This window comes from Macaca thibetana, chromosome 6 (genome assembly GCF_024542745.1).
Source record: "Macaca thibetana thibetana isolate TM-01 chromosome 6, ASM2454274v1, whole genome shotgun sequence".
NCBI classification, from domain to species: domain Eukaryota; kingdom Metazoa; phylum Chordata; class Mammalia; order Primates; family Cercopithecidae; genus Macaca; species Macaca thibetana.
The window spans coordinates 111,206,642-111,228,455 of record NC_065583.1 but is presented as its reverse complement, the minus strand read 5'-3'; the positions used below and the strand labels follow the sequence as shown (position 1 = coordinate 111,228,455).

Sequence of the window (21,814 nt, the reverse complement as noted above, 5' to 3'; positions counted from 1 at the left end):
CTTCTTCAAATCCCAGATCAATTAATCTCCAGGTCTTTTCAATTCTACCTCATGAATAACTTTCACATCTGTCATTTCCCCTCTATTTCCACATAATAACTATCTCTTTTCCAACCCACTGATTCTCAATATGGGATGTTAAGCCTGCTGGTTGGCCATGAAAGATCTCCCAATAAGCTACAAAATGATTATATGCATGTCTAAATCTCTAAACTCACATTCTTCTCTTATTGAGCAAAACTTGGTTCTATTCAGAGTCTTTGTTCTCTAAATTCATTTAGTACTAGAGACTGAAATTCCTGAAGTATGTTAAGGTAGTTTTTGTCCCACCTATGTGGGTCAGGGTCAAAAGAGTCTGTGCACCACTGTCCTAGACAATAAGCTCCTCAATGTTCAAACTCTAATCTCATTTTTCTCCCACCAGTTTTCTCCTTATCAAGTCCATAGTCCCCAGCATTTTCAGAATTATCTTTCTAAAATATTAATTTGACATTATCACTCCTCTGCTTAAATTTATTCAATAGTTGTTTATTACCTATAACACACACCTCAGGCAACCATATGTGAAATCTCAAGCTATGGTCTCTCTCTCTCTCTCTCTCTCTTCAACTCAGTCCCCAAACTTTACACAAAGGTCTACCAATCCCAAACTCTTGTAGTTTCCCAAGGACACCTTGCTGCTCAGTGCCCTTCTGCTGTTGCACATGTGTCTCTCTTGGCCTAGAGTTATCTGCCATTGACTTGACTTGAGTTGTATTTTAAAAGTATCAACCCCGGTATTGTGTAGAGTAGGGGTCCCCAGCCCCCATACCATGGACTGGTACCAGTCTGTGGCCTGTTAGGAGCCAGGCTGCACAGCAGGAGATGAGTGGCAGGTGAGCAAGCATTACTGCCTGAGCTCTGCCTTCAGGAAGATTATCAGTGGCATTAGATTCTCATAAGAGCATGAACCCTATTATAAACTGCTCATGCAAGGAAACTAGGTTGCACCCTCCTCATGACAATTTAATGCCTGATGATCTGAGGTGGAACAGTCTCACCCCAAAACCATCTCCCCGACCCTGGTCCATAGAAAAATTGTCTTCCATGAAACTGGTCCTTGGTGCCAAAATGGTTGGGAGACCGCTGGTATAGAGAACAGACTTCAAGGGCACAGGGAAGAAGCAGTGATACAAAAGCTGATGGTGGTTTGCCCCATGGTGATAGCACTGAAAGGGGAGAATAATGCTCAATTCTTAGATATTTATATTCATTTTATATATTTCATTTAAATGCCTACCAAAATGTTTTTCCTAGTTGACAGGTAGCAAAACTGAGCCATCAAGTCATTGCCTTAGTGCATTCAGACTGCTGAAACAAAATTCCATAACTGGGTGGCTTATAAACAACAGAAATGCATTTCTCGCAGTTCTAGAGGCTGGGAAGTTCAAGATTAAGGTATTTGCAGATTCAGTGTCTGGTGAGGGCTTACCTCCCAGACAACCATCTTTTCACTATAACATTACATGGCAGAAAGGACAAGGGATCTCTTGGGACTTCTTTTTTAAGAATACTAATCTCATTCATGAGGGCTTCACCCTTATGACCTAATTACCTCCTAAAGTCCCATCTACTAATATTAATTAGTATTAGGATTTCACCATATGAATGTGGGAGGAGGGGTACAAGCATTCAGTCTACAGCAGTCATATGGCATCTCATCAGTATTGTATTGCATATCAGTATTGTATTGTATATAGTACCTGAAAGGCCTAGAATTCATTTCCTCACTTAAAGAGTTATTTTCCACTCAAAAAACCTCTTTGTAAACTGAGCAGGGGTGTGATTTCTGTCTCTCTTAAGAATTTTAAAAGTTAAGTGCATACCTCAATTATCTTGAAAAGAATTCCTCATTCCCCAGTTTGAGGTTGTTTTTGTTGTGTTGTTTTATTTTCAGCAATGCTGGTAAGAAAAGTCGTGACATTAGTAATGCTTCAATCTTGCTTTTGCTCCCCTTTCAACCCTCTTCTCTTAATCTTATCATGTACCCATGCTTCATAAGGTCCTTTATCCTAATTGTTTTATTGGTAATAGTAGTAGTTGTTGTTGTCACTAGGAGTAAAAATAATTATAATACTACAGTGCATTAACTCAGACTCACAGAATCTTGTCATGCTAAGAGTTTAAATGAATTACTTCATTTAATTCTTACAGGAACCATAAAAAGGTGAGCAGCATCTGTATACCAATTTTGCAGATAAGACAATAGAGACTCAAAGAAGTTATGAAATGTATTCAAGATCATTCATCTAGCCAACTGTACAACAGAATTTAAATCCAGATTTCATAGCCTGTACTCTTACCTACTACTCTATGTTGGCTCTCTTACTGCCATTTATCTAGATTCCAACCATCATGTAACTGTGAACTAATCTAATGAAGCATTTAAAAATAAATATTTTAAAATTTAAAAAGTAATTTTATGTTTGTTGTCAAAAGTTCAGAAAACCTAGAAAAGCACAAAGAATAAAGTATTTATAGAATTACATCATACAGGGACTAATATTTTTGTATTCTCTACATCACACTCATAATAGATTAATATTGTTGTGATTAAACTGAAAAACTTTTTTTGTAATCTGATTTTCTAAAGCATTAAAATTATTAAAGCATTTTCCCATATCATTAAGTTATATTTTCCAAGATCATTGTAGTCATATAGCATGCTATTATGTGGATGCATGAACAAATTTATTCAATCAGTTTTATACTGTTGAATATTTTGGTTAATTTTTTTTTTTTAGGTTAAAAATTTCCTTACTGATACTGCAGTTAAGAAGAAATCACTTAGGCAGATAGCAAGGGTATGGGAATCCCTGGTAAAGCTTTTCTTTTTAATGAAAAGCAGCCCCAAATCATTTTCTAACAAAGATCAGCCTGTAAAGGTGAGCTGCAGAGGTAGAGGAGCAAGCTGGGAGCTTGCCTGAGTGAATGCCGGCAGGAACTAAGGACTAGGCCTGGCGCAGTGGCTCACGCCTGTAATCCCAGCACTTTGGGAGGCCGAGACGGGCGGATCACAAGGTCAGGAGATTGAAACCATCCTGGCTAACACGTTGAAACCCTGCCTCTACCAAAAATACAAAAAATTAGCTGGGCGTGGTGGCGGGCGCCTGTAGTCCCAGCTACTCAGGAGGCTGAGGCAGGAGAATGGCGTGAACCGGGGAGGCGGAGCCTGCAGTGAGCCAGGATTGCGCCACTGCCCTCCAGCCTGGGTGACAGAGCAAGACTCTGTCTCAAAAACAAAGGAGCTAAGGACTAGACATTTTCAAGATGGTGGCTCCATCTTCCTGTCTTTGCCAGCCACATGTACTATAAGGGCAGACAAGATGGGCAGATCAACTAGAAAGTATATTTGCCTAATAAGATTAAGGTGGGACAACCAGCCTTCCCAGCAAGCTAAGTAAACTTCATACCTTACCTGATCGAACCGATCTGTGAGCGCTCTGTAAATCAGATACTGCCTCCTCAAAGTGGACTATAAAATTCAGTGTATTCACCACCAGCCGGTCCTTTCCCTTGGAGACCCCTCTCTCTATGGAGAGAGCTGTCTCTTTTTCTTCTCTTCCATTTATTATACCTCTGCTCCTAAACTCCTAGCGTGTGTCTGTGTCCTAAATTTTCCTGGCATGCAACAATTACCCAGACAACGTAGCCACTTCATTACTATCATTATTTAATTAAAACTTTCATATATGTCTGATTATTTCTTCTGGATAAATACCTAGAAGAAGAATTTCCAGTTCAAAAGTAAAAAAAAAAAAAAAAAAAAAAAAAAAAAATTTAAGCTTTTTATTCTTTTTTTGCCAAAATACACTTCTAAAGATTGTTCTAATCTAAATTTTAACCAGTAGTTTTTTAATGTGGCCTGGTTTTATACACTCTAGCTAATACTATTTTTATTATTTGGAATTGTTTTCTTTTCCTTTTAATACTTCTTCCCATTTATTTTATTATTTTATTTTATTTATTTTTTTGAGACAGGATCTCACTCTGTCACGCAGGCTGGAGTGCAGTGGTGTGATCTCAGCTCACTGCAACCTCCACCACTGGCTCAAGGGATCCTCCCACCTCAGCCCCCCAAGTAGCCATGTATTTTAAAATCAAGAGGGGAAAGACTTTTGCTTCCTTCCATGAAGGAATAGTAATTGCATGGTCTTTGCACTTTTACCTCCATAACCCATAAACAACTAGAAAACTAAATGAAATATATAAAATGTCTGTTTTCCAGCGTTAGACAAGAGGCAGTGTAGGTCTATGATCCCTGAAAGCATGACTTGCAGCCTGGAAGCAATTTCCTAACCTCAGGGCAGGAAAGGGGGCCCATGCAGAGCTTGGCAGTTTCTCTGAATTGAGGAGAGACAGGAGCTCAGAAAGGCTGAGGCAGCTGGAAATTACAGGGCAGCATTCCAGAGAGGGAGGAGCCACACAAAGGAAGAATGCCAGAAACCTGCATAGGAGTCCCATTGAGTGGCTGAAGCCAAAATTGCACATGTGTAAGTGAACTCTACAAATCCAGGCAAAGAACAACTGCCAGGGTTTTCTATCTGAACAGTTCTCTGAGCTCATTCAGGGCAGAATGACATTCGACTTGTTATTCCTTGGAGTGTAAAGACTCCATTTGAATACCTAGGTATTCAATAAAGACTACAGAAAAGCCAAGCCTTAGTAGTAGGAATAAACTAGCTCTACAATAAGGCCACTCTAGACCTATCCTAACAAAGCTTAACAACAAGCCTCAAAAGGATAAAAGTGATATGCAAGTAACTGCCTGCCAAAGCAAACATCAATACTCTAAGACAACAAAATCCAAGCAGTCAATAATGTAACATTCCTAACATCTAACATTCAATAAAAAATTGTTAGATATGCCAAGAAGTATCAAGATGTGACCCTTAATCATGAGAAAAATAAGTGAGTGGAAATAAACACAAAAGTGGCTGAGAAGTACAATTAGCAGACAAGGACTTTAGAAGAACTACTATCAAAACTCAGCAATTTAAGAGAAAGCAAGGACATAAATAAAGAAGTTGAATATATGAAAAGGAGCCACACAATGTTCTAGAGTTCAAAAATAACATATCTGAAGTGAAAGAAGATTCACTTAATGAACTTAACAGCAGCTTAGACACTGTAAAAAAAAGATGAGTAAAATTGAAGATATAGCAATAGAAACTATCCTAAATCAAGCAAAGCGAGCAAAAAGGCTGGAAAAAAATGAATGAAACCTTAGTAAGATATCAGACAAGCAGTCTAATGTACATGTAATTGGAGTCTCAGATTGAGAGATAAGAGAGGAAGAAGTAGAAAAAAAATTTAAAGAAATAATAGTCGAATATATTCTAAAATTGATAAAAATAATAAGCCTACATGTTCAAAAAGCATGAAAAATGCAGGACAAACACAAAAAAATACCACACCAAGTCAAACAGCCAGCCTTCAAGATGGCTCCCAGTGACCCTCATCTGCTGGTATTCATGCCCTTGTATGGTTCCCTCCCATACAAAATAATGCTGACCTGTGTGACCAACTGGATATTGTGGAGATAATGACATGTGACTTCTGAGTGTAGATCACAAGAGGCACTACAGCTTCTGCCTTGCTTTCTTTTGAATCACTTGTTCTGGGAGAAGGCAGCTACAATGTCATGAAAACACTCAAGCAGCTCTATGAAGAAGTTCATATGTAAAGAAATTGAGGACTTCTATCCAAATCGCCATCAACTTGCCAGACACATGAGTGAGCCATCTTGGAAGCAGACCCTGCAGCCCCAGTCAAGCTTTCAGATGACTCCAGGCCCAGTCAACATCTTGACTGAACCTTCATGAGAGACCCACAACAAAACCAAGTAAGCTACACCTGAATATCAAACCCACAGAAATGGCAAGAGATAAGTGCTCATTGTTGTTTTAAGCCACTTGAATTTGGGGCATAATACTTTACACCAAAATAATTAGTTGTGTTTCTATTTGCTAGCAAAAAAAAAAAAAGGAAAATAAAATCTTAAAACAAAAAACAAAAAACCCTTAACAATAGCAATGAAACAGCATCTACTGAAAATTACAGAACATTACTAAGAGAAATTAAAGTAGACCTAAATAAATGGAGCTATCTACCATGTTCACAGAGTACAGGACACAAGACTATTAAATATTACTTTTTTCCAAATTAATCTATATGTTCTGGACAAGCTAATTTTAAAATGTATATGGAAATGCAATGAATCTAAAATAGTAAAATAAATCTTGAAGTAAGAACAAAGCTGGAGGTCTTATATACCTTACATCAAGAATTATTACAAAACGACAGAGTTCAAGATAATGTAGTGTTAGCATAAAAGTAAACATGTAGAAAAATGGAATGGAATACAAAGTCCAGATATGGATCACACACATGTGATCAATTGACTTTAGCAAGGGTACAAAGACATTTCAGTGGTAAAAGGAACATTTTCTAACATATGGTGTTGAAATTACTGGATATATATGAGGGGAAAAATGAACATCAACTTTTATCACACACAGCATAAAACAGTCATAGAACTAAATGTAAAAGCTAAAACTGTAAAATTTCTAGACAAAATTTTCACAAAGAAAAACTTTTTGTTCACAAGAGAAAATCTTTGTGACCTTGAGATAGGCAAAGATTTCTTACATAGGACATCAAAATCACAAATTATAAATGAAAAAAATGATAAATTAGACATCATCAAAATTTCAAATTATTATTCTTCAAAAATCACTATTAAGGAAACAAAAAGGCAAATCATTAAACAGAAAAAATATTTGCATACATGTATAGCAAGGTGCCTAAATCTGGAAATTAAAAAGAAATAATAACTCAATAATAAAAAGGTAAACAAATTAAAAATGAGCAATGGATTTGAATAACAATTTCATAAAAGAAGGTATATGAATGGCCAGTAAGCACATGAAAAAGTGTTCAACTTTGAGTAATGAATTGTATACCTTAACTGGGTGAATTGGATGATATGTGAATGATATCTTGATAACACTTACATAAAAAATGAAACAATGAAGCTAGGAGTGGAGGAAGGAGTAAATTGCAAAGGTATGTGATACAGAAAAAGTGGCAGATAGGAGGCAGGGCTAACTTGCAGCTCCCACCTGGACAGACAAAGCAGTGTGTGGAGACTCACACTGTGAACTCTTGCTCCAAGAACTCCTACAGGAACATACAGGGAAAGCCGAGAGAATCCACAAACCCTTTGAAGGAGGTGGAATGCAACTGCAGGTTCTGTTAAGACAGCCAAGAAACTGTGAGTCCACTTTCTTTCTCAGCTGGGAGTCTCGTAACCTGGGACAAGTTCTCAGACTTGCTCACTGGTTGCCTGGAAATAAATTCAGTGCTGTTTGAGGGGGCATGGTGGGAGTGAGACTGGACTTTTGGGCTGCATGGGAGACGGATGAGGCCTGTGGCTGCTGGCTTTCCCCCACTTTCCTGGCAACTGGTGTGATGCAGCAGTGGCAGCCATAATCCCTCTGGGACCATAACTCCATTAGCCTGGAAACCACACCCCCATCCCCCACAGCAGCTGCAGCAAGCTCCACCCAAGGAGAGTCTGAGCTCAGACAACCCAACCCCACCTCAACATGATGATCTTTCTCCACCTACCCTGGTAGCTGGAGACAAAGGACATAATCTCTTGGGAGCTCTATAGCCCTGCCCACCACCTGATACTTGGGCAAGCTTGTATCCTCCCTATACTACTGCAGCTGATGCACTTTTGAAGGTGCTATCTTTTGGCTGGAGGCCAGCCAACACAAAATCAGTGCACTTAAAAATACAACCAAGGACCCTCACAGAGTCTACTTCACTTCCCTGCTACCTCCACCAGAGCAGGTGCTTGTATCCATGGCTGAAAGACCTGAAGATGGATAACATTACAGGACTCTGCAGATATTCCCCAGGACCAGCCTGGAGCCCAGTAGCTCTGCTGGGTGGCTAAATCCAGAAGAGAAATAACAATCACAGCAGTTTGGCTCTCAGGAAGCCTCATCCCTAGAAGAAGGGGGAAAGCACCAAATCAAGGAAGCACTTCATGGGACAAAAGAATCTGAACAGCAGCCCTTGAGTCCCAGATCTTTTCTCTGACACAGTCTACCCAAAACAGAAGGAACCAGAAAAACAATTCTGGTAATATGATGAAACAAGATTATTTAATACCCCCAAAAGATTATACCAGCTCACCAGCAAAGATAAAATCTCTGAATTGCCAGAAGAATTCAGAAGGTCGATTATTAAGCTAATCAAGGAGGCACCAGAGAAACATGAAGTTCAACTTAACAAAATAAAAACAATGATACAGGATATGAATGGAAAAATCTCCAGTGAAATAGATAACATAAACAAAAGACAATCACAAATTCTAGAAATGAAGGACACACTTAGAGAAATGCAAAATGCACTGGAAAGTCTCAGCAATAGAATTGAACAAGTAGAAGAAAAAATTTCAGAGCTCAGAAGCTCTTTAGTTTAATTAGATCCCATTGGTCAATTTTGGCTTTTGTTGCCGTTGCTTTTGGTGTTTTAGACATGAAGTCCTTGCCCATGCCTATGTCCTGAATGGTATTACCTAGGTTTTATTCTAGGGTTTTTGTGGTTTTAGGTCTAACATTTAAGTCTCTAATCCATCTTGAATTAATTTTCATATAAGGAGTAAGGAAAGGATCCAGTTTCAGCTTTCTACTTATGGCTAGCCAATTTTCCCAGCACCATTTATTAAATAGGGAATCCTTTCCCCATTTCTTGTTTTTGTCAGGTTTGTCAAAGATCAGATGGCTGTAGATGTGTGGTATTATTTCTGAGGGCTCTGTTCTGTTCCATTGGTCTATATCTCTGTTTTGGTACCAGTACCATGCTGTTTTGGTTACTGTAGCCTTGTAGTCAGGTAGCGTGATGCTGTACAGCAAAAGAAACTACCATCAGAGTGAACAGGAAACCTACAGAATGGGAGAAAATTTTTGCAATCTACTCATCTGACAAAGGGCTAACATCCAGAACCTATAAAGAACTCAATCAAATTTACAAGAAAAAAAACAAACAATCCCATCAAAAAGTGGGCAAAGGATATGAACAGACACTTCTCAAAAGAAGACACTTATACAGCCAACAGACACATGAAAAAATGCTCATCATCACTGGCCATCAGAGAAATGCAAATCAAAACCACAATGAGATACCATCTCACACCAGTTAGAATGGCAATCATTAAAAAATCAGGAAACAACAGGTGCTGGAGAGGATGTGGAGAAATAGGAACACTTTTGCACTGTTGGTGGGACTGTAAACTAGTTCAACCATTGTGGAAAACAGTATGGCGATTCCTCAATGATCTAGAGCTAGAAATACCATTTGACCCAGCCATCCCATTACTGGGTATATACCCAAAGGATTATAAATCATGCTGCTATAAAGACACATGCACACATATATTTACTGTGGCACTATTCACAATAGCAAAGACTTGGAACCAACCCAAATGTCCATCAATGACAGACTGGATTAAGAAAATGTGGCACATATACACCATGGAATACTGTGCAGCCATAAAAAAGGATGAGTTCGTATCCTTTGTAGGGACATGTTGATGCAGCTGGAAACCATCATTCTCAGCAAACTATTGCAAGAACAGAAAACCAAATACCGCATGTTCTCACTCATAGGTGCGAATTGAACAATGAGATCACTTGGACACAGGAAGGGGATCATCACACACTGTGTCCTATTGTGGGGAGAGGGAGGGAGGGATAGCATTAGGAGATATACCTAATGTAAATGACGAGTTAATGGGTGCAGCACACCAACATGGCACATGTATACATATGTAACAAACCTGCATGTTGTGCACATGTACCCTAGAACGTAATTAAAAAAAAAAAAAAAAGAAAAGAAAAATCAGAGCTCAAAGACAAGGCTTTAAAATTAACCCAATCCAACAAAAACAAAGAAAAAAAATCTTTTTAAATGAACAAAGCCTCCAAGAAGTTTGAGATTGTGTTAAATGACCACACCTAATAATACTAAGCGTTCCCAAGGAAAAAGAGAACTCTACAAGTTTGGAAAACATACTTGAGGGAATAATCAAGGAAAACTTCCCTGGCCTTGTAGATCTAGACATCCAAATACAAGAAGCTCAAAGAACAACTGGGAAATTCATTGCAAAAAGATCATCAGGTTATCTAAAGTCAAGACAAAGAATCTTAAGAGCTGTGAGGCAAAAGCATCAGGTAACCTATAAAGGAAAACCTATCAGATTAATAGCAGATTTATCAGCAGAAATCCTACCAGCTAGAAGGGATTGCGATCCTATCTTCAATCTCCTTAAACAAAACAAGTAACAGCTAAGAATCTTGTATCCAGTGAAACTAAGCTTCATAAATGAAGGAAAGATACAGTCAAACAAATGCTGATAATTCACCACTACCAAGCCAGCACTACAAGAACTGCTAAAAGAAACTCTAAATGTTGAAATGAATCCTCGAAATACACCAAAGTAGAATCTCTTTAAAGCATAAATCTAATAGGACCTATAAAGCAATAATAAAATGAAAAAAAACCCACAAGGTATTCAGGCAACAAATAGTATGATTAATAGAATAGTGCCTCACATCTCAACACTAATATTGAATGTAAATGGACTAAATGTTCCACTTAAAAGATATGGAATGGCAGAATGGATAAGAATTTACCAACCAACTATCTCCTGTCTTTGAGAGACTCACCTAACACATAAGTATTCACATAAACTTAAGGTAAAGGGGTGGAAAAAGATATTCCATGCAAATGGACACCAGAAGCAAACAGGAGTAGCTACTCTTACATTAGACAAAACAAACTTTAAAGCAACAGCAGTTAAACAAGACAAAGAGGGACATTATATAATGATAAAAGGACAAGTTCAACAGGAAAATATCACAATCCTAAATATATATGCACCTAACACTAGAGCTCCCAAATTTATAAAACAATTACTACTAGACCTAAGAAATGGGATAGATGGCAACACAATAATAGTAGGAGACTTCAGTACTCCACTGACAGCACTAGACAGGACATCAGGATAGAAAGTCAACAAAGAAACAACGGACTTAAACTATACTCTAGATATTTACAGAACATTCTACCCAACAACTGCAGAATATACATTCTATTCATCAGCACATGAAACATTTTCCAAGATAGACCATATGATAGGCCACAAAACAAGTCTCAACAAATTTAAGAAAATTGAAATTATAGCACATACTCTCTCAGACCACAGTGGAATAAAACTGGAAATCAACTCCAAAAGGAAACCTCAAAACCATGCACATACATGGAAGTTAAATAACCTAGTCTTGAGTGGTTGCTGGATCAACAATGAAATCAAGATGGAAATTTAAAAATTCTTTGAACTGAATGATAATAGTAACACAACCTACTGAAACCTCTGGGATACAGCAAAGGCAGTGCTAAGAGGAAAGTTAAATGCCTACATCAAAAAGTCTGAAAGAGTACAAACAGATAATCTTAGGTCACATCTCAAGGAACTAGAGAAATAAGAACAAACCAAACCCAAACCCAGCAGAAGAAAAGAAATAAAGATCAGAGCAGAACTAAATGAAATTGAAACTATATATATACACACATATGTATATGTATATACATATATACACGTATATATACACGTATGTATACATAGACTTCTATGTGTATATATACATATATTATATATGTGTATATATAGTATGTGTATATATATGTGTATATATACGTATATGTGTATATACATATATATGTGTATATATACGTATGTATATGTATATGTAAATGGCCTAAATGTTCCACTTAAAAGATATGGAATAGCAGGATGGATAAGAATTTACCAACCGACTATCTCCTGTCTTCAAGAGACTCACCTAACACATAAGTATTTACCAACATATATATATACACATATATGTATATATACACATACTATATATACAGATATATACATATATACACATAATATATATACACACCTATATATACATATATACATATGTATGAGATAAATGAAACAAAAAGCTGGTTCTTTGAAAAGGTAAATAAAATTGGTAGATTATTAGTGAGATTAATTACGAAAAGAAGAAGATCCAAATAAGCTCAATTAGAAATGAAACAGGAGATATTACAACCAATACCACAGAAATACAAAAGATCATTCAAGGCTACTATGAACACCTTTATGCACATAAACTAGAAAACATAGAGGAGATGGATAAATTGCTGAAAATATACAACCCTCCTAGATTAAACCAGGTAGAAATAGAAGCTCTGAACGGGTCAATGATGAGCAGTGAGACTGAAAATTGGTAATTAAAAAGTTACCAACAAAAAAGGTCCAGAACCAGACAGATTCACAGCTGAATTGTATCAGACATCCAAAGAATAATTGGTACCAATCCTAAGATGGAGAAAAAGGAAATCCTCCCTAAATCATTCTGTGAAGCTAGTATCACCCTAATACCAAAACTAGGAAAGGAAATAACAAAAAGAGAAAACTACAGACCAATTTCCCTGATGAACACAACGCAAAAATCCTCAACAAAATACTAGCTAATGGAATCCAACAGCATATCAAAAAGTATCCACTATGATCAAGTGGATTTCATACCAGGATGTAGGGATGGTTTAACATACCCAAATCAATAAATGTAATACACCACATAAACAGAATTAAAAACAAAAATCACATGATCATCTCAATCAATGCCAAAAAAGCATTTGACAAAATCCAACAATGCTTTATGACTAAAACCCTCAGCAAAATCATCATAGAAGGGACATATCTTAAGGTAATAAAAGTCATCTGTGACAAACCCACATCCAACGTTATACTGAACAGGGAAAATTGAAAGCATTCCCCCTGAGAACTGGAACAAGACAAGGATGCCCACTTTCACCACTTCTATTCAACATAATACTGAAATTCCTAGCCAGAGCAATCCAACAAGAGAAAGAAACAAAGGGCATCCAAATTAGTAAAGAGGAGGTCAAACTGTCAAACTGTCACTGTTTGCTGATGACATGATTGTATACCTAGAAAACTCTAAAGACTCATCCAAAAAACCCTGAGGACTGGTAAATGAATTCAGCAAAGTTTCAGAATACAAAATTAATGTACACAAATTAGTAACTCTGCTATACACCAACAGCAGCCAAGCTGAGGATCAAATCAAGAACTCAACTCCTTTTACAATAGCTGCAAAAAAATAAAATACTTAGGAATATACCTAACCAAGGAGGTGAAAGACCTTACAAAGAAAACTTCAAAACACCACTGAAAGAAATTGTAGACGACACAAACAAATGGAAACACCCCCTATGCTCATGAATGAGCAGAATCAATATTGTGAAAATGACCATACTGCCAAAAGCAATCTACAAGATCAATGCAATTCCTCTCAAAATGCCACCATCATTCTTCACAGAACTAGAAAAAAAAATCCTAAAATTCATATGGGAACTAAAAAGGAACCTGCATAGCCAAAGCAAGACTAAACAAAAAGAACAAATCTGGAGGCATCACATTACCTGACTTCATACTATAAGGCCATAGTCACCAAAACAGTGTGGTACTAGTATAAAAATAAGCACATAGACCAATGGAACTGAATAGAGAAAATAGAAATAAAGCCAAATACTTACTGATATAAATAAAACTGATCTTCGACAAAGCAAACAAAAACATGAAGTGGAGAAAGGACTCCCTATTCAACAAATGGTGCTGGGATATTATCAAGTCACATGTGGAAGAATGAAACTGGATCCTCCTATCTCACCTTGTACAAAAACCAACTCAAGACGGATCAAAGACTTAAATCTAAGGTCTGAAACCGTAAAAATTCTAGAAGATAACATCAGAAAATCCCTTCTAGACATTGGCTTAGGCACAGATTTCATGACCAAGAACCCAAAAGCAAATGCAACAAAAACAAAGATAAATAGATGGAACTTAATTAAACTAAAAAGCTTCTGCACAGTAAAAGAAATAATCAGCAGAGTAAACAGACAACCCATAGAGTGGGAGAAAATCTTCGCAATCTATGCTTCCGACAAAGGAAAAATATCCAGAATCTACAAGGAATTCAAACAAATCAACAAGAAAAAACAAGCAATCCCATCAAAAGGTGGGCTAAAGAAATGAATAGACAATTCTCAAAAGAAGATATACTAATGGCCAACAAACATATGAAAAAAATGCTCAACATCACTAATGATCAGGGAAATCAAATCAAAACCACAATGTGATATGACTTTACTCCCACAAGAATGGCCATAATCAAAAAGTCAAAAAACAATAGATGTTGGCATGAATGTGGTGAAAAAGGAACACTTTTACACTGCTGGTGGGAATGTAAACCAGTACCATCACTATCAAAAACAGTGTTGAAATTCCTTAAAGAACTAAAAGTAGATCAACCATTTGCTTTTGTTGTTTGTGTTTTGAGACAGAGTCTCACTCTGTCGCCCAGGCTGGAGTGCTGTGGTGCAATCTCAGTTCACTGCAACCTCCATCTCCCAGATTCAAGTGATTCTCGTGTCTCAGCCCCCCAAGTAGCTGGGATTACAGGTGTGTGCTACCACACCTGGCTAATTTTTGTATTTTTAGTAGAGATGGAGTTTCACCATGTTGGCCAGGCTGGTCCCAAACTCCTGACCTCAGGTGATCAGCCTGCCTTGACCTCCCAAAGTACTGGGATTACAGGCGTGAGCCACCATGCTCAGCTAGATCTACCATTTGATCCAGCAATACCACTCCTGGGTATCTACCCAAAGGAAGAGAAGTCATTATAAGAAAAAGATGCTTGCACACGCGTGTTTGTAGCAGCACATTTCGCAATTGCAAAAATATGGAACCAGCCCAAATGCCCATCAATTAATGACTGGATAAAGATAATGTGGCGGGGGTGTGTGTGTGTGTGACATATATATATTTGAAATACTACTCAGCCACAAAAAGAAATAAATTAATGGTATTTGTGGCAGCCTGGATGGAATTGGAGACCATTATTCTAGGTGAAGTAACTCAGGAACAGAAAATCAAACATTGTATGTTCCCACTTGTAAGTGCGAGCTAAGCTACAAGGACACAAAGGCATAAGAATGATACAATGGACTTTGGGGACTCGGGAAAGTGTGGGAGGCATGTGAGGGATAAAAGACTGCACACTGAGTACAGTGTACACTGCTCAGGTGATGGGCACACCAAAATCTCAGAAATCACCACTGAAGAACTTATTCATGTACAAATAATAATAATTAAATAAATAAATATTAGGGCTTGGTGATGGGGTCAATGTAAGAGATGCAATCACAAAAAATTAATTAAATCATACAATTTTTAAAAAGGTATGTGAGGTGATGAAATGATGAAAATGTTCAGTATCTTGATTGTAGCAGTAGTTTCATGGGTGTATGCAACTCTAAAAATTAATCAAATTGTACACTTTAACTGAATTCAGCTTATTGTATATAAGTAATCAGGTTGCTTTTATTTTTTATTTGTTTTTATTTTTATTTTTTTTTTTGAGACGGAGTCTCGCTCTGTCGCCCAGGCTGGAGTGCAGTGGCCGGATCTCAGCTCACTGCAAGCTCCGCCTCCCGGGTTTACGCCATTCTCCTGCCTCAGCCTCACGAATAGCTGGGACTACAGGCGCCCGCCACCTCGCCCAGCTAGTTTTTTGTATTTTTTAGTAGAGACGGGGTTTGTGTTAGCGAGGATGGTCTCGATCTCCTGACCTCGTGATCCGCCCGTCTTGGCCTCCCAAAGTGCTGGGATTACAGGCTTGAGCCACCGCGCCAGGCCATCAGGTTGCTTTTATAAGATGTGTAAACTGAAAAGTCTCCAGCATTTATTTCCCATCCCCAGATGCAATTAACATTGTTATACACTTGTATATTCTGTAGACATTTTATGCATGTGGTAAATTTTTTTTTTTTTTTTTTTTTTTTTTTTTTGGGGACGGAGGTTCACTCTTGTTGCCCAGGCTGGAGTGCAATGGCACAATCTTGGCTCACTGCAACCTCCACCTCCCAGGTTCAGCGATTCTCCTGCCTCAGCCTCCCAAGTAGATAGGATTACAGGCATGCACCACCATACCTGGCTAATTTTTCTGTATTTTTAGTAGAGACGGGGTTTCTCCATATTAGTGAGGCTGGTCTCGAACTTCCGACCTCAGGTGATCCACCCACCTCGGCCTCCCAAAGTGGTGGGGTTACAGGCATGAGCCACCACACCCAGCCCTTGGAAATGCATTCTTATATACATTGTTTTCCCTTTCTTAAAACAAATGGTACCATACTATGCACACTTTTATACATCTTGTGTTTTTTCACTAAATATATTTTGAAGATAATTCTCTATCAGAATATAAGGAACTCCATTATCCTTTTTTACATCTGCTTAGAATTAGGTGGCATGGATGTAGTATGCTTAATCAGTATTTTATTAATTTGTTATTTTCACTCTTGATATTACATACAGTGTCAAAGTGAATACACTTGTATATATGTAATTTCATACATTTATCTATCCAGAGAGTAAATATGCATCCAAAAGAAGACTAGAACAAAAAATACAGACCTTTCTAATTTCGATAAATGTAGCAAATTTCCCTTCATGTGTATTGTATAAATTTATACTATCACCAGCAGTTATCAAGTTTTTTAATCTTTGACAATATCATAGGTGAAAAACAGCATCTCGTTACTTGAATTTATGTTTCTCTAATTGTGAATAGGATTGAGTAACTGCTCGGTTTCCAGAATCATGAGTATTTCATTTTCTGTGAACCAGTGTTTATAATCTTTGACTATTTTTCTATTATATTCTTAAATATGGACTTACCTATTGGTAGAAGGTCTTTCTATATAAGCAAAGTATTTTTCACCTCTGTTGTGAGGTACAAATATTTATTTGTTTGTTATATTTTGACTTGATAAGAATGAACTTTATCAAATATTTTTATTTTATAAAATTCTACCACACATTTCTTCTTGACTCCTGAGTTTTGTGTTAGACTTAGATTTTTTCCATCTTATGACCATAAAAAATAATTCCCCAGAGTTTTCTAAGGCATTTTTATGGTTTTACATTTTATGCTCAAACCTTTAATCAATTGAGAATATATTTTGCTGTAGCATGCTAATTACTCAAATTTTTCCCAGATGGCTACTCAATTGTTCCAATACCATTTATTGAATAATCCATCTTTTCTCCATTGATTTGAAATGCCACCTTTATCATAGGCTATATTCCCATATGTATTTGAATCTATGTCTACACTTCTGTTCTATTCTACTGATCTGCCTGTCTATTCATGTAACTATACCAGAATGTTCTAATTGTTATAGCTTTATAACAAGAGTCCATACCTAGTAGGGCTAATTTCCCCTCCTTTCATCTTTTTTAATCAAAATTTTTTCTGGCTTTCTTTGTTTGTGTTTTTTTCTGTTTGAGCTTCAGAACCAGTTTGTATAATTCCACAGACTAAATCCTTTTGATATTTTTATTGGGATTATTTAAAGTTTATAGATTATAGAATATTGACATATTTCTGATTTTGATCCTTTCTATCCAAAACCAATTACAGTATACCTTTTCATTTGTAAGTCTTCTATTACTAGTCTTCAGTGCTAGTCTTTTACTAGTATTTACATTTTTTCTTTATAGAAATCATGCATATTCTCTTTCCAGTCGTTTTAACCTAATTGCATTGACTAGAATCTCTTAGAACTTGCTAAGTAAGAGCAAGGACATCTTAGTCTTGTTCTTAATTTTAATGGAAATGTTTATAACATTTTCCTGTTAAGAACCATGCTGTGTTTGTGGCATACATGTATATATTTACACTACCACCAGCAGCTATCAGTTTTTTAATCTTTGGTAATATTATAGGCAAAAACCAGTAACTCATTTACTTGAATTTATGTTTTTCTACATAAATCTATGTAAACTCTACATAGAAAGAAATATAAATCTATCCATTGAGAGTTTTTTTTGTTTTGTTTTGTTTTGTTTTTTGAGACAGAGTCTTGCCCTGTCCCCCAGGCTGGAGTGCAGTGCCCCAATCTAGGCTCACTGCAAGCTCCGCCTCCTAGTTTCACGCCATTCTCCTGCCTCAGCCTCCCGAGTAGCTGGGACTACGGGCGCCCGCCACCACGCCCTGCTAATTTTTTGTATTTTTAGTACAGGCGGGGTTTCACTGTGTTAGTCATGATGGTCTTGATCTCCTGACCTCGTGATCTGCCCGCCTCGGCCTCCCAAAGTGCTGGAATTACAGGCGTGAGCCACCATGCCCGGCCCATTGAGAGATTTTTTAAAATCGGAAATGAAAATTGAACTTTAATATTTTTTAGTTTCTAGGAACACTATATTATTTTTTAATTTTACCAATTAATGTAGCAACTTTTAGTAATATATTTTTGTAACAATGAATAATTCTTACATTTCTGGAATGAATTTCATCATGCTGTATTCATTTCATATAGATAGAGAAAGAGTGTGTGAGAGAGATGGGGTTTCACTATGTTGCCCAGGTTGGTCTCAAACATCCGGGCTCAAGCAATCCTCCTGCCTTGGCCCTGCAAAGTGCTGGGATTACAGGCATGAGCTACCATGCCCAGCATGTATTAATTTTTTAATATGCTGCTGAATGCCATTTGCTAGTTTTTAATTTGGGATTTTACATCAGTATTCATAAATGAAACTGATAGTCCAAACTGTTTGTTCAATCTTTGCTGGATTTTGAAATCAGTGCTAGTTTCATTCTAAAATGTTTTGGAAACTTACGTGTGTGTGCGTGCATGGGTGGGTGTGTGTGTGTGTAAGAACAGTTTAAATTGTACTGCAGTTCTCTCACCCTTAAAGATTTCATAGAATTCCCCTGTGACTCCATCAAACCTAGTGATTCTTAGGAGGAAATTGTTTTATCCATTTATTTTTCATATCATAAATGGTAAGATGACATTTTTATCTCTCTGGGTCAATTCTGGTCATTTATATTTTTCTATAAAATTATACATTGTATCTGGATTCTTAAATTTATTTGTATAAATGTGAACACAAAGTCATGTGAATTCCTTTCTTTCCTGTATATGAGGCTCTTTTACGATTGTAATTGCTTTTTTTCTATATATGTTTTCTTGCTTTTTGTCTTATTTAAGTAAGCTAGATTATCTTTAAAAATTTTTTCCCCACAGAACCAGCTGTTGGACTTGTTATACATACGTTATCCACTTTAAAATTTATTAATTTGTTTTATCCTTATTTTTATTTTTCTGCTTTCTTTAGCTTTGTTTTGCTTTTATATTTTTAATCTATCAAAACTGGGTGCTTTACTCAGCTGTTTTCATCCTTTATTGTTTATTATTATAAATTTTCCTCTAAGTACTATATAAGAAAACCTGTATCCTGATGAACTTTTTATGTTTTGTTTTCATTATCATTATTTTCTAGATAACTGGCACTTTCAGTTTTGATAACCTCTTTGACTTAAAAAGTTAATTTTTTTTGGTTTTTTTTTGAGGCATTCTTACTCTGTCACTCAGGCTGAAGTGCAGTGGCATAATCACGGCTCACTAAAGCCTCAATCTTCCCAGACTCTGATGATCCTCACACCTCAGCCTCCCAAGTAGCTGGGATTACAGGTGCACACTGCCACACATGGCTAAATTTTGTATTTTTTTTTTTTTTTGTAGAAATGGGATTTCTCCATGTTGCCCACGCTGGTCTTGAACTCTTGGGCTCATGTGACCCTCTACCTTGGCCTTCCAAAGTGCTGGGATTATAGGCATGAGCCACGGCACCCAGTCAAAAAGATAGTGTTTAAGAGAAGGTTATTCTTTCTCAGCTGTTATTTTGTTTAGTTTCATGATTTTAATTTATGCACAGTGAATAGAATACGTTAAAACTGTTTCTACTTTTTTTTTTTTTTTTTTTTTTTGGAGACAGTCTCACTCTGTCATCCAGGCTGGAGTGCAGTGGTGTGATCTCATGCACTGCAACCTCCACACTTCCCAGCTTCAAGCGATTCTCGTGCCTCAGCCTCCTGAGTGGCTGAGATTACAGGCACACACCACCATGCCCAGCTAAGTTTTGTATTTTTAGTAGAGACAGGGTTTCACCATGTTGGCCAGGCTGGTCTCAAACTCCTGACCTCATGTGGTCCACTCACCTCTGCCTCCCAAAGTGCTGGGATTACAAGCGTTAGCCACCATGCCTCACCCATTTCTACTTTTTGAAATGTATTCAGGTGTACCTTATACCCTGAAATTTGGTCAATTTTTATAAATGTTTCATAGGTACACAAGAGTGAATTTATCCTCAGTTTTCATTATATAGAGGTTAGATACATATATCAGTATAATCTCCCTCAACACTTTAATATAGATTTTATTTCCTTATTTATTTTGACCATTTGTTCTTTCATAAATAACTAAACTTCCTCCTCCCCACTGAATTGTATGAAAAATTTTTCTGTTTTTCCTAATGTTTGCCTTAATACCTTTATAATTCTATTTATATTACTTGAGCTACTAGCTTTTTAAATGATCTCTATTTTTTCATGAGAAAATTTGACACAACTTTACTATCTGCAGTTTTTTAATCCCCTTTCTCCACCAATTATTATTATGTACATTATTTCTACATTTTCAGGTTTTATATCTATATTCTATTGATCATCTCCATTTATTTTTATTTCTTCATTCACCTACTGGTTAGCTAAAATTCTTCCACCAATATCTTCAAAAAGGGGTCATATGATGAAAATTATCTTATTTTTTCATGTTAAGAAACATTTTGTTGTTGCTGCTCTTGTTGTTTTTATATGTAAATGACAGTATGTCCAGATATAATATTCCTGACTCACACATTCTTTCCTTCAGTGTTTTAAAAGTATTACTCCACTTTCTCCCAATATTGAATATTGCTATGAAGAAGTCTAAGGCCACCACTGTTTCTCCTTTTACAGTGCCTTTATATTTTTACCTAGGTGCCCCTAAAATTCTTTAGCTTTAAATCTAGAAACTTTATAAGGAGATTTTAGTATGACTGTTCTATGCCATTTTTTTCCTGAAACATGCCCTTATAATTTCTGGAGTCCAGACTTGAAAGTTTTCTTGAATTATATTTTTATCTTGTTCTCTATGTAAGGGGCATCAATTATACATATTTTGGATCTCCTTTGCCTTTCTTCCATGTCTACCTTTCTTCCTTTATAGCAATATGCTGAATCACAGTTTTAATTGGTACTGTAATAATATTTTGATGACAAGTATTTTTCCTATCCAACATTACTTTTTCTTGTTTCTTTCCAACTGTTTTCCTTATTGTATATCTATATAGATCCTGTGGTCATTCCTCTATTATTATTTATTTTTATTATTACTGCAATTCACCTTTGGGCAAGATGAGTAATTCTTGGATCAGCTGTTCATAGTCAGTTTGTTTTAAGAAATGGCTTATAACCTTGTTCCAAGGTAAATAATTCTCACAACACAGGGCTGTGTATATGAATGTGATTGCTGAATCATTTCTTCATCTCAGCTAACAAAAACGTCACACTGTATTACTTACCAAGTGAACCAAGAATGGCTTCTTTCCAGTCTCAACAATAGACGACTTATAGTAAATATCACTTATTTGTTTGATTCCTTTTCAATCTTGACTTCTCAGCTTCTCAATATCTCATTCCACATGTAATCAGGAAACCTTTTTCTGCCAGCT

General features: G+C 36.7%; 1 long non-coding RNA gene across 1 annotated transcript in view; it reads right to left on the bottom strand.

Moving 5' to 3' along the window:
• Positions 1-359: 359 nt before the first annotated feature.
• Positions 360-21,814, bottom strand: part of LOC126956567 (uncharacterized) — a 165,007-nt gene continuing 143,552 nt past the window's right edge. The window contains exon 5 of the long non-coding RNA XR_007726412.1: positions 360-1,941. This is a non-coding gene — a long non-coding RNA (uncharacterized LOC126956567). The remainder of the gene's footprint in view (positions 1,942-21,814) is intronic.